This window comes from Chelonia mydas, chromosome 27, assembly GCF_015237465.2.
Source record: "Chelonia mydas isolate rCheMyd1 chromosome 27, rCheMyd1.pri.v2, whole genome shotgun sequence".
In the NCBI taxonomy this organism is placed as follows: Eukaryota; Metazoa; Chordata; order Testudines; family Cheloniidae; genus Chelonia; species Chelonia mydas.
The window spans coordinates 6,560,869-6,575,225 of NC_057860.1; the positions used below are offsets into that span (position 1 = coordinate 6,560,869).

At 39.1% G+C, this 14,357-nt stretch overlaps 1 protein-coding gene across 6 annotated transcripts in view; it reads left to right on the forward strand.

Annotated features, from left to right (window-relative positions):
• Nucleotides 1-14,357, forward strand: part of TANC2 (tetratricopeptide repeat, ankyrin repeat and coiled-coil containing 2) — a 675,729-nt gene that overhangs the window by 253,372 nt on the left and 408,000 nt on the right. Inside the window, exon 1 of one of the 6 annotated variants that reach the window (XM_043537034.1) lies at nucleotides 1,993-2,227. The exons of the other annotated variants lie outside the window; for them this stretch is intronic. The gene's annotated coding sequence lies outside the window, so the exon portion shown is untranslated. Of the gene's footprint in view, nucleotides 1-1,992; nucleotides 2,228-14,357 lie in introns of those variants that run through there. 6 annotated transcript variants of the gene reach the window in all.

The window sequence follows — 14,357 nt, forward strand, 5'->3', positions numbered from 1 at the left end:
TGAGCATGACAGGCAGTGGTCTGTGCATACGCCAGCCTAATGATTGTCAAGTTTTTTGTAGGCATCACAGCACAGGAGAATTTTGAGACTGGATTTAGAGGAGGACCATGAGGTAGCTTTACTAATGTTTATGAGGAGAGCCTCCCAAGAATGTGGGGTAGTGTCGGAGAAAGCACAAAGGTGCTTGTTTGAAAAATTAGCTTCTGCCTGCCTTAGTTTCCTCATCTGTTAGAGTGTGCCTGTGTGTGTTTTGGGGATAACACATTTGTAAAATGCTTTCAGATTCATGAATAAAAAGTGGTATATACATGTTAATAATATAATTGTTCACTCTAGATCCTCCATTCTTCATCTCATTCCATCTTATCCCTCCACAAAAAAACAAAGCACCCCAATAAGCCTTATTTTATAAATAAAGCATGTAATTATGTTTGGGAAAAAAATTGTGTATGCACATACATAAACCACTTACACAAGCACACGTGTGCGCACAAAACACTTGTATATGTAACATGTACCAATGGTATTTTTTCTTGAAGGATTGGGGCCTAGACTATGATCTCTTTGGATAAGGTACTTTTTTTCTTACTATGTACAATGCCAGGAAGAAAGAGGCTCTGATCTCAGCTGGGACTTTTAGGTGCAACCATAATAGAAGTAATAAATAATCACAAATATACCTAAGTGGGGACAAATGACTTTTTTTTGTAATGTTTATTCTCCCTGCATTCATTCATTTGCCACTGTTTGCTTTTTCATTCATTGTGTCTTGTCGGAATTATAAACTTTTAGAGACAGAGAACTTATTCTTTTGATCTGAACACTAAGCCACCTACGTGCATAGTTTTGAGTACTGTAAATGATAATAAACAATAATATTGTCTTATCCAGGATTTCCTCTATTCAGCCCAAGTCAAATTAAATTTGGGGGTAAGTCCATAAGATATGAATACTATTTTTCATAGCGATAGCAGGAGTCAGATTTTTCATCTTTTGAGGTGTAATGTGGTCCTGTACATACATCTGTAAAATGAATTGATACCTTTATCCGAGCCACATAAGAACTTTTTTTAAAAAAAATTCAGAATTCTACTTAATTTCTTTTCCTAATAGGACTTTAATTGTTGAAATATATCCCTAAGACAAGTTAATTACAGTAAGTTACTAATGAGTATATTTTAGGGAATAGATGAGAAGAAGAACAAGTCTAGCAGAAGAGAAACAATATGGGACTTTTTAAAAGGTGGCAGGCACTAAGTGTGGCAGTTACTGAGCTGACAATATTTAGATTAATTTGCAAGTTAACTTTCTCCTGCAATTTTCAAAAAAACAGCAAAAGAACCTAATTGATTCTCTGGTTACAGCTTGAGTGATCTTTCTTTTCTAAAGAAGAATTCATATGATAAATGGGTGGAGTTAGGTTTGTTTATAATTTGCTGCTGTCCTGTATGCCAAATTTCTATTTTTTCCTTCACTAATTAGAGTGGCTGCATATTGCAAACAGTGGTGGGTTCTCCCCTAGGCAGATGGCTTGCTCTATAGGGAACTTTAGCATAGAGAACATGCAAAAGTACCAAATAACTGTTCAGTCACCTGATTCAGATTATTACTAATACTGCACGTGTGTGTGTGTGTGTGTGTGTATATAGATAGCACATATATATATATATATATATATATATATATATATAAAATATGAAAAACTGTTTACAATTTTATTTTTTAAATGCTAGTAATTAAGACCAGCAAAGTGAGAAAGAATAGTGTTAATATGCCATAGAATTATTTGCATGGTAGGATTTATTCTGTTTGAAATCCTCATTTTCCGTTTGAGTCTAGCCTTCTTAATGTACTTTGATTTAAGAAATTTCAGTTTATATTAAGCTGCTTAATATGAAATCTTGTCTCTAAGTCAAGATTCTTGCATGAACATTTTAAGAATTGGTATTCTGAGCAGGCCATGGGTTAATGAAAAGTGAAAGTAGAGCACAGACATGCTGCTGAGGAAGCATTAAGTTGCTCTCTGCAGCTGAAGTGTTTTACGTAGGCACCTGTGGGTTTCATTGCGTTCAATATACAGACTGCAGTATGAGGCAGGCACTGACTCTGCTGACTCCAGTACACTCCTTCACTGCTGTTCTGACTGTTTCTTGCTGTCCAGAAGACAGACAAAATGGTGCAGTGTGTTCTGGGTTTAGAAAAAAATAATCTGCAGCATGATCCAGAGGTGGGTTTGTAACATTGAGTGGGAGAGGAGATTATGTTAGCAAGATTAAGGGAGTGGATAGAAATCAGCATGTATTATGTTTTCCTGTCTGTTTCAGAATGCATTTTTGTGGGCATTTGTATAGTGATATGTAATAGTATATGGATACACACGGATTGTGTGTTGAGATTTTAAAATATATGTGTGTGTGTCCATGTGCCTCCATGTGTATGTTAAAATATTTATAGCATTTTTAAAGAAACATTTATTTTCATTTTAATACTATGGATGTGCCATCTGAATAATTTGTTTTGTAAGCAAATATATGTTTTTTCTTTTTTTAACTGTCACAACTTCTGCCAGTTTCTCTCTCTTTGTTTTTGTTTTATTATATTATAGAGCATTAGTAGAGGATTCTGAGCTGACTTAGAAAATCAGGGGAATGAACACTACAGTTGACACTTCATCTTTTATTGATGACTGTAAAACACTGTTAAGTTCACATTGCAAATAACTAGACTTTAAATTATTACCTTTTTTAAAAAGTCAAATGTTTGTAAAAATCAGCCATATTGCACACAGTGAGGGAGAGGATAAGGAATTGGGACAAGAGTCATTAAGAAACCAAGGGCACAAATGCGAATGTTTAAAAAAACCTGTCTCTTACTTTATGATCTTCATTTATATCTTTCTTATTTTTAAGCCTGTATAAAAGCGTAGACAGTTAAGTCAATCAGAATAATGTTCATGTGAAAAACATAATATCAACAAAAATTGTAGTTTCAATACAGTCTGATCAGAATAGATCTAATTATACATTATAATCTCATCATTGTTATGTGGCTGGAGATTTATAACTTTTCAGTTTTTAAAAATATATCTAGATTTCTGTTTAGCTTTTGATGTCTGAAATACCTGCGTTAACATACTGCTGATTCTCAAGCTTTGTTCATGGGATGCTGCTGATTTTAGAGTGTAGAGAAGGGGCTGGATTCACCAGCCACAGCTGGGTGTGCACTTGACAGTTTGGGCTGAAATGTGTTAATAGTGTAGTTCCCCCTCCCTTTCCCCTCAAAAAATCATTCACAGAGCAACATTTTCAGCAGTGGTGCATTATCATGGGGCAGAGCGGGGGGAGAAGAGAGGGCAAGAGGGCATGTTAGTGTTTAAAATTAGCCCCTTGTCTTCAAATTAAGGGAGAATACCATGCATATACACTGCAACAAATAGCTAAGCATGTAAATGAAGTACACAGCCACCTGTGCTGTTATTGCTTAGCTCTTTGGGCATGTGTGTACTTGCATGTTTTTCGAAATTCAGTTATGATACGACTTTGTAATGAAAATCCTGTTTTTGTTGGGTGAGAAAATAGTATCTAACCAGGCAGCGGAAATACTGTATTTTAAGGGATACCTTGATATTTATTTATTTATTTATTTTAAGGGTTAAGCATGGACATTTTAACATTTTACTTCAGTTTTTCTGTTTGTTTCATTTGTTTGTTAATGCACTCTTCTGTTTTGTGCTTTTATTGTACGTGTACAATCTCCACCCCCTCTTTATGATACCAGAAGAACGAAGGTCACGGCACAAGGAACATCAGTCTTGATGTAATAGTACAGTGTATTTCATACTTTATATGTTTTGTAACATTTTCTGGGAAGGAGGAACATCCATTTTCCTCTTATGACTAAATCGCCCGTATTGTGCTTCACAGATGTCACTCTCTCATAACTGACATGAAATTCAGAACAATGTATGAGACCTATAGATGCCAAAAAGAGTAACAGTATGCTTCAGTATGTACTCTAGTAGTTATAAGGGATCTACTATACCATATTCTTCTACCTCTTCATGTCTCTAGAATGTTACATAACTCTGACGGAGCTTTGCAGATGAAACAAAGGAATCTGATTGGCTTTTTTACAAGGTACAGCACTCATGAGAACCATTCAACCTATGTGCTTCCACATCCGTGTGGAGAAATTATAAGAGCAGAAACATTCTGAAGTGAATATTTTAGTTACATGAATGGTGGCTGTTAGATATTTCCTTTGGATTGTTAGATCTTCCAGCCAGTCATTATTCTGTAATCAATAAGTGATCTGTAAATTTGCTTGTTAATGCTTAACTGTAACATACCACAACATTCTAACCGGTGCTTACTTTATGCCAGGGCTGAGCCCCGGCATCTCTAGGCTTGGCAGTTCATAGCCCAGGCGCACCTCTGGGCTTGCTGCGTCAGCTATGAAAGTAAAAAAAATTGCTTGAGCCCCGGCACCTCTTTCATTACAAATTAAGCACTGATTCTAACGTACTGTACAGTAGCTGATTATACTAGATAAATGATTTCCCCTTATAGATACGTTTAAAACAAAGGTAAAGGTTTTAAAATCTCCCTTAAGAGGAAAAGTTTACATTTTGTCTAAGGAGAATAAAGAGAATCACAGCTTCTTCAGATTTTGGAAATATGACATGGTGAAGAGTTTTATATTGAGGACAGAAGATTACTTGAAAAAAGCATTGGCCACCAGCCTCAAAAGTATCTTAATTTAGCTGTAGAAATGTGTCAAGTTGGTCTTCAGGGACACTTTCTATGAGAAAACGTAATTGGCATTCAAACAGCAGGGTGTTGCAGTCAAAACAGGTGGAGAATTGTTTTCTGTCTGATGCTTATTAGGGACACCCTCGAGAAAGGAGAATAATGCATCCTAGTCTTTACATATTTATTATTCATGGGTAGCTGCTCTAGTGAAATACAGTTATAATTACTTAACCAAATATATGCCTTCTTTCCTTTAATTTAAAATATTTAAAAGGTTAGCTATACTCTGAAACTATGTAGTGAGAGCATTCTTCTGTTTGAAACCACAGTAGTTCAATCTTTGTTTTATTGCAGTTGAGAGGCTACAGTGAATATGTGAAAATGTTGTAGGTATATTAGTAGTGAAGATTTAAAAAGGAAAGATAAGAAATCTTGCTGAGTCAAGGCTGGTAGAGCAGAACCAGAAAAAAATGGAAAAATCAGGTAGCCGCAGCATATGTACAGATGTATTCCCCATGATAAAAATCAGCCATTACTGGTACAGTCTGCTTCTGAGCTGATTTTTCTAAATTATCTGATATGCTAATAGAGAGGCGGGGGGGAGACGGCTGGTTGCTAGTGTTACGTGCTGAAAACAAAATGGCTGGTGGATATTAGTGCTGCAAATTGCAGATGAGGAGCTGGCTGCAATTAAGATTTTTTTTAATTGAAAGGGAATTAAACTAAATACAATTATTTGACTAGCTGTTGGGCCAGATGTTATTGAGATGGCAGAAAGGAAAACAATTTTTATTAAAGAAAATTTACAAACAAATATTCAATTGCTGCTTAAAAACAAAGTTTTTTTTATTAAGAATTAAATGCTAGATAAATTTTCAGCTATGCAGCTAGAGACTGCTATTAGTGTTCTTTGAAGGAATTTTGTTAAGAATAGTTGACCCAGACTTTAGCGGTACTGCTCTCTTTGCAAATGTACAGCATGCTGTATGTAATTCTTTAAAGGAAATACTTCAGTGCTTTTTTTTTTTTTTAAGTTAACACACGTAAGAGCCCTTTCAATCAAAAAGTGTTGTTATATGTGTTGCAAGAAAAGCTGTTTAGATCAGGAAATAGATTTCAGTTTCAAGCTTCCCAATGATTTTATTCATGAAGGAGAAAGGGAGGACTCTATGAAATAGATAGTGTATTTTTAAAGTTATAGGTCAGATTGTGAATATGGGTTTGCACACGTTGGTTTGTCTTCCTCCTGGACAGTGCTCCAATGAGGGGAAAGTTTCTGTGCCATTTGGAATATCTGTTTTCACTTTGGAGAATTGACCTGTCTGCCATTGTCAACCGGATAATAAAAATGTTTTGCAGTATTGGGAGGACAAGTTGGCTCAGTAGATTAGTTACTGGATGTGAATCCTTTCGTGTTTAGGTACCATTATGAGTCTAACCAAGTTTGACTGTGACCAAAAATGATTTCCATCTGATAGCTATTTAATGGCCTGCTGTATTGGAATTGAATTGATAATCTTTGTCTGGATTCTAATGGAGAATTTCAGCCTCACAAAAATACCACTGCAGTTGGTACTAACTGGCCCCTTTCTTGGCAGTCTCAGTAGAGAAGCCAATATTAAATGGTCAAGAGATTGAACCTCTGTCTTATTGGTAGAAGTGTTCCTTCTGTGTCAAGTTAAGGAAGGTTGTAAGGTAGCAGCACTGCAAATTGCCAGTGGTATATAGTGGCTGTTCTATGAATATGTAAAAGATGTTGGTCTTGATGTCTATTACTCTTATGTCTTCACAAATGCTAAATTCACTACAAAAGGATTTAAGTGCTATGGTATTTGCACATCTTACATTTTCTTGTCCCCCTTCAATTTCAAGAAAAATAAGTATAGTGTTCCCTAAGAAAAAACAAGATAGGCAGAGAATCATATATGAGTTTGCAAAAGATCTGATATCCCACTCTTAAATCTTTACCAGCCATGGAATTGTAACTTTAAGGCTGACGTGGTCATCTGTTTCATTGCTTTCAGAATATAAACTGAGGAGAAATATTTTCATTTAAATTTATTTTGTCAAGCTATAGCATCTTTGATGTTATAAAGTAGGTGGCTGTCTGTTCAGGTAAATGTTACACCATTTCATAGCATGAGTTCTATTGCACATAATGTGACATGTTTGGGTGATGCTACAGACATTGGTCCTGTTTATTTGGCAGAAAACATATTTACATCAAAATTGTGTATGCACATATACAAATTCCTCATTTGTAAATATTAATTTCATTAGGATAAAATAAGGGGCATGTGTGTTAAACAAGAGGCAGAGCTTGAGCCAAGACTTCTGAAAGTGGGCCCGTTAGTTTTAATGGAGCAAGAAGATGTACCAATTGAGCGAAATCACTGCCCTATCGTAGGCTGTACACTGAGCATGCCAAGGCTCTAACCCTGCAAAACAGTATTCATGAGAGTAATCCTTACTGACATTATCAGTTCCTCTGACCTCAGTGCGACTACTTGCATGAGTAAGGATTACTTGCATGAGCAAGGTTTGAGGAACCTGGTATTTAAAAGGAAGGAGGATAAAGTCAGTTGTCTTGTGTTTTACTTCACGAAGCTGGGGGCCTGATTTCATCATAGTTATTCCACTGTCAACAATGGGGTATGGTAAATTTGTTGATGCTCAAGGATTTAGTGGACTTAATTTCAATTTGTTTATGAGAGTTGTGGTTTTGTTTGGGGAAATAAAAGTTACAGATCATATATTTTTAGACAGAGTACTACTAGAACAGTAATTATGACCTTAGAGTCACTTAAACCTGTTGATTTCTCTATTTGCACTGATCAAAAATCATTGTTCCTTGTTGGTAAATGCAACATTCTTCAAACTTTATTTAAATATTAACTAGACATTTTTAACTTGAAACACACTATGAAAACTTCTAAGATCTAGATTAACAATCTAAAGGATACTGATTTATGGTTTAAAAATTCATTAATATTTATGAAGTTGTTACTTTAGATTAACTTTGTTTCCATATGACGACATATATTCATCCAGGCTCTTGGCAGATGCCTTCTACAGTCAAATAATAAGTTTAATTATAAAAGGTTATTTTATCAGAGAGTTATTGCTAAAATAGGGTGCCTCTTGATCCAAGTGCTGTTAGGTCAGATAAGTAGATTCTAAGGTTATAATGATCTCACATGCTGTGTAAGAGTAAATCATCTTTAAAATAATTGCAGGGTAAAACCAAGCAAGAGATCTTGCAAGTTTATTGCTGCTTTGGTTATGATGCAGGTGGTTATGCAATAATTGATCAGAAAATATCAGGACAGGGGACTTGAACAGTAGGCACCCTGCATTTTCAAATTATACTTGATATTATTCTGAAAGAATTTATTGATGGGAAGACTTACATCTGTCAATGCTTTCTGCATTAAAGACCAAATATATATAATCTTACTGCAGAGATGCAAAGATTAGCTCAGATTAACACAGAAAGCTGTGGAACCATTTCAAAAATAATGAAATCAGTTTGGTCTTGAAGCTTGATAACAGTACTCTGTTTAGTGGCTTCTCAATACTTACTTAGTTTGTGATATGATGGTGACAGCATGTAGTACTATCTCTATGAAATGAAAAAATTAGTTGGACAATGTCAATATAATGTATTAAAATATCATTAAATAGTTAACTTTTTATGTGAGCAATGTTATCACTTTTTTTCTTTGATGCAGATAAAGTACAGGTTGACCCTCTATGAATTACACCTTCCTAATGCAGGTTTTACTACTGAGAATTGCGCTGTAGTTCCTCCCCCCTTTTCAGATGGGTTTGGGATGTGCCACATCCCCAAAAGCATCGACAAAGCAGTGTCCTCTGATACTGTACACATTTGTTCACGTGAACCAACACTTGGTGCAAGCATATTTTATATAAAGGATTATCCCGCTGCCACCTTCACTTCCATTTCTGCTACCATAGGTTGCATTTTGCTGAACCATCACTTGCGGATTTATTACTCTTTTCTGTTTTTATAGTTTGTAGATTATATGTGGTTTCAGGGGACAAATAAGTAATTTAATATCAATAGTTAATTTTTAGAATAGGTAGGTCTGTGCCATTGAATGATTCGATGCTAGTTGTAGTCTGTGCCACTGCCTGATTCCAAGCTGTTCCTTGTCCATTCCATTCTCTGTTATAAAGCCAATTTTCCTCATTGTAGTCCTGCATTTAAAAAAAAAATCAAGATTCAAATAATGTGCGCTTTGTAGCAATAAAATGTCCCCAGTGGATGAACACACCAGAAGCTTTAAGTAGTTAGGAGAAGAGTGCCTGTTGTATCATGTGGACTAGAGTATTGGAAGAAGGGGTGATTGCGTCTTGGATTCTACTGATCTAATCATAGATGTTAGTGCAAATGTATGTTTCCTTGGATCCCATACGTTGCCTCGATTCCAGTTTGGGAAACAGTGACCAGTGCTTTACTCTTTAGGGTAAAGTGATCTTTACCCTGAGTTCTTTCTTAGTATCTTAAGGTTCTAGGAGAGTAGGATTACCTCTAAACTGTCCTGTCTCCAGTCCACAAACTCAGATTTAAGAGTATCCAGAGTCAGCCTTTGTGCCATTTGGACTGGAACCAGAGGTTCATCTGGTTGGCTTTTAAATCCATGTCTCCCTTCAAGGCTTCTGGGGCTCATGGCCTCCTGCATATATGTATTGCATTTAACATATCTGCAGTCTTGGTAAATAACAATTAAAATACATACATGATTATGCATCACTAAGTTCAAGAATCTCTCTTCTGATGGATTGTATTTTCCAGTGTCCTCCAGGGAGTCATATTTTCCAGTCTCTGTCTGCAGTGGTACGAATGGATGTTGCACACCTGACCTGGGCAGCACCTCTGGATAATCTTGAGAGTCATGTTATGTTATGGTAGCTCCAGATGTCATTGCTTTCTAGTTTGTTACCAGACTGATGGCACTAAGAATTGTGCTCAAAAGAATGTGAAGGTAATGGAGAAAATACAATTGGAAAAGTCAAGTATAAGTGATTGATTATCTTCCTTTCTTATCATTTCACTTAGTTGTGGGAGAAGCAACTAAACTATCCAGCATAGTTGTAAGGCAGTGTTATCAGTTTATCATGAGTACAAAGAGTGCTTAGGGATGGCAGGGTAAGGAATGTGAACAAACTGCACATTTTCAGAATAGAAATGTTGCACATAGCTATTATAACTTTTTCTTTTAGGAATGGGGGGGGGGGGAAAGGAAAGGGAAGGATCGCTCAAAATATTCCTATTATAAAAGTGCTTTAGTGGTCCATAAAATACTGCTTTTTCGTTGTCTCAATTGGTGTTTAATGACCTAAATATCTGCATTGCTAAACTGGGTTATTTAAAATGTGTTGATTTGTATAGTTTTCTCAAGAGGATCTGCAAGATGAGCAGTGACTCAGCATGTGTACACAACAGAGCTGTTACATGATCAGAATATGCTACTGCAGTGAATATAGTTTATTTTATGTCATGCGCTGCCATTGTCCATTTTGCCTTGATACCTTTATTTCCTTTTTTTAAAAGCTGATTGTGAATAGTGTGTTTGGAACTGTACAGACACAAGAAAAGGCATTGTCCATGCCACCAAACAACTCGACATTACATTACAGTTCAGTTTTAAGGTTGTTTGAGTTCTGCCATGTCTTGCAGTTAAAGTGCGATTTGAGGAAGGATTAGCAGGAGGAAAGGGAGGTCATTTGATGCACAGGGAACAAGAGGCTGTTCCAGGTGTAAGGAAAAGCATGGAAGATGGTGTGAAGATTGTTGGGAGAAGGATGTAAAGTGGCTGGTTGGGAAGAAGGTGCATACTGTAGGGAGTGGGAGGGATAGTAGGAGGAAATAAGCACAGAGATCCAAGCAGAGGTACAGTTTTATGCATGGCTTTAAGATTCTTCTTTGGATTAATAAGAAAGCAGTGGAATAATGAAAAACTTTTCCCAGGCACTCAGAGATCTACGTGTATTTTATCAACCCTCCAGCCCAACATTTTCTGCATCAGTTCAAATGTAATTTTTTTCTAAAGCTTGAAAAGTGGTAAAACAGCTCTCTTCCCTCTAAACTTGAAGTGATTCTACAATTTTAATACATGTAAAAATCATAGACTCATAGGACTGGAGGGGACCTTGAGAGGTCATTTAGTCCAGTCCCCTGCACTCAAGGCAGGGCTAAGTATTATCTAGTCCATCCCTGACAGGTGTTTTCTAACCTGCTCTTAAAAATCTCCACTGATGGAGATTCCATAATCTCCGTAGGCAATTTATTCTAGTGCTTAACCACCCTGACAGGACATTTTTCCTAATGTCCAACCTAAACCTCCCTTGCTGCAATTTAAACCCATTGCTACTTGCCCTAGCCTCAGAGATTAAGGAGAATAATTTTTCTCCATCGTCCTTGTAACAACCTTTTATGTACTTGAAAACTGTTATCATGTCCCCTCTCAGTCTTCTCTTCTCCAGACTAAACAAACCCAATTTTTTCAATCTTCCCTAATTGGTCATGTTTTCTAGACCTTTAATCATTTTTGATCGCTCTTCTCTGGACTTTCTCCAATGTGTCCACATCTTTACTGAAATGTAGCGCCCAGAACTGGACACGATACTCCAGTTGTGGCCTAATCAGCATGGAGTAGAGTGGAAGAATTACTACTTCTTCGAGAGATGTCCCTGTGGATGCTCCACTCCAGGTGTTGGTGTGCCCCTGCGCCTTCACTTGGGGAGTTTTACAGCAGTGCCCGTATGGATCACGCACACATGATGCCTGCCTCATGCAACGTTGACTGTTGAAGTGTCGTGTGCGTGACCCGGACCCCTCAGTTACTTCTCAACTGTCCCTGGCCTGAGACGGAGCTCCGTAGTCCCGTTCATACCTAGTTTTTCAGTCAGATTAGTTAACAGTTATTTAGCGTTAGCAAGTTTAGACAGTTACGTATTTTTTCTGTACTAAGTTTCATTTCTTAAAATTTTTTTTTCTCTTTCAACCCATAATTAGATACTAGCCCTCTTATGCTGGGCTCACCGGGTTTCAAACGGTGCATCTCATGTAGAGAGGCGATGCTGGTGTCAGAGGGACACTCACAATGTGTCCGCTGTCTGGGTGAATCCCATGTCCCCGAAAATGTGCCCATTTCAGCAAACATAAAACGAGGGCATGAAGAGACAGGGCCCTGAGGCTCAAACTCATTCTCATGGAGAAGTCCCTAAGATGGGCCTCCAACTTGGAACAACAGCCCCCTGGGTGACCAGCTCCTTCGCCACCTCGGTCACCAAAATCGACAGGACCACCAGAAAACCCGACCTTCTACGTCGTCTCAGAGAGCGCAGACCAATAAAAAACAGTCACCAATGAGATCGCTCTCATTGGAGCCAAGTGCACCATGCCTCAGCACTTATGATACCATGGGCACTTCCAGCACCGTCCACAAGTCGGCTGCTGCTGGCACCCACTGCCCCGGTACTGAGGCGAACAGCTCCAAGTTGCCGGCCTCTACCACGGCACTGCCGACACCTCTGAAGGAGACGGCGCTGGTGATTGCTCCTGCCTTGGCACCACTTCTAAAGACCTCCGGAACTACAGTGCCAACACCAGTGACATCAGCACCTACGCAGCCCTCTGCACTGACGGCGCAGATAACACTGCTTCTCATGGCACCCACACCATCAGTGCCGCGTTTTTTCCTGCACTATAGGGATCTGTTTGTCTCATCCACTCCACAGTCCCCTCTCTTTGGTACCGATGTTTCCCCAAGACCATCAGCTCCACATCAGCATCTATCTCCAATTCCATCGCGATTCTCCAGTGATGAGGCCGATAAGGTTGAAGGGGTATTCTCCCTTCACCACTCTTTCCCCGTCAGAACACCCAGGACCGCTGCACCACCCAGGTCCCGATCATCCTATGACCATAACATCCCTCCCTGATATGGACACCCATGGCTGGGACCTCCAATGCCCTATCCAGGCCAGTGGCCTTATTGGAGCCCTTGGGGGTCATGTAGAAGATGTCACAGCAGACGCCCTAGTCCTCATAGGGAAGCATCAAAATCCCCACCTCCACCCTCACACAGCTTGGAGGAGGACATAGAGGAAGACCCCGTGGCAGAGCAGGCAGTAGATAGTGCCTAAGAAACCTCACCACCCACAATTCCTCTTCTCCTGATGAGGCTATAATGCCTCCACCACTGACAATAGCAGATTATTTTTCCCAGTTTCAGGACCTGTTTAAAAGAGTGGCCGATGAACTTAAGATTGCCCTTGAGGAGGTGTCCGAAACTCCGAATGAATTAACTGACATCTTACATACTTCTTCCTCCTCTAAGATAGCATTGCCCATCAATGCTGCTATCATGGACCCAGCAAAAACAGTTTGGCAAACACCAGCCACAATTTCGCCTACCAGTAAAAGGGCTGATTGAAAATACTATGTCCCATCTAAGGGATCTGAATTATTATTTACACATCCAGCTTCTAATTCGTTGGTGGTAACAGTGGCCAACCAAAAGGGCCAGCAACAACATTTCAGATCCACCCCTTCGGACAAGGAAAGTAAGAGGCTAGACCTCTCTGGACGAAAAGTCTATGCTTGCTCTACACTCCAAATCAACGTGTCCAATGATTTGGTCCTGCTGGCCAAGCATGACCACAAAAACTACACTAAGTTTAACAATTTTATTGATGACATTCTGGAACCAAAGAGACAACAGTTCAAAGTATTAGTCTCCAAAGGCCAAACTATTGCCTGCATGACGCTGAAGGCTTAACTAGATGCTGCTGACACTGCAGCCAGATCCACTGCCACAGCTGTAGTCATGTGGAGGGCGTCGTGGTTCACATCTTCCACATTCCCGTGGCGGAACTCCCACTCAGAGAGAAGCTGTTTGCAGCTAAGACGAATGAGGTTCTTCACACTATGAAGGACTCACGTGCCACACTCCAGTCTCTTGGTATCCATACACCTGCCATGAGGAGAAGACAGTACAGGTATCAACCATACCAATGCCCCAGATATCCTTCCTACACTCAGCAGAGACCATACGAGCAGCAACAACAACAGAGGCAAAGACAAAGGCCACAACACTGTCGCCCACCACCAGCAACGGCATCTCAGCCTCCTCCTTCCAATAAACAAATTTGAAGCTTTGGTTGAGGGGCCTAGAAGACCTCTCGCCGGTTCCAACACATGGTACTATCATCCAGCTCTTTGCAGACTGTTTATGCCCCTTTTACACCAAGTGGGCAGCTATTACCACCAACAAATGGGCCCTAGAAGTCATCCACTCGGGCTATACCATCCCTTTCCTTACCATACCCCCCACCAACCCTCCCAACCAGTCCCTCTTCAGGGACCCCTCTCATGAACTATTTTTGCATCAAGAAGTAGACCATCTCCTCCAATTGGGGACAGTGGAGTTGGTCCCCGAGCAACATGGGGGAAAGGGGTTTTACTCCCGCTACTTTTTAACGCAGAAGAAAAGTGTGGGGTGGCGACCAATTCTTGACCTCAGGCGACTAAACAAGTTTGAAAGGAAGCAAAGGTTTCGGATGATCATCTATCAT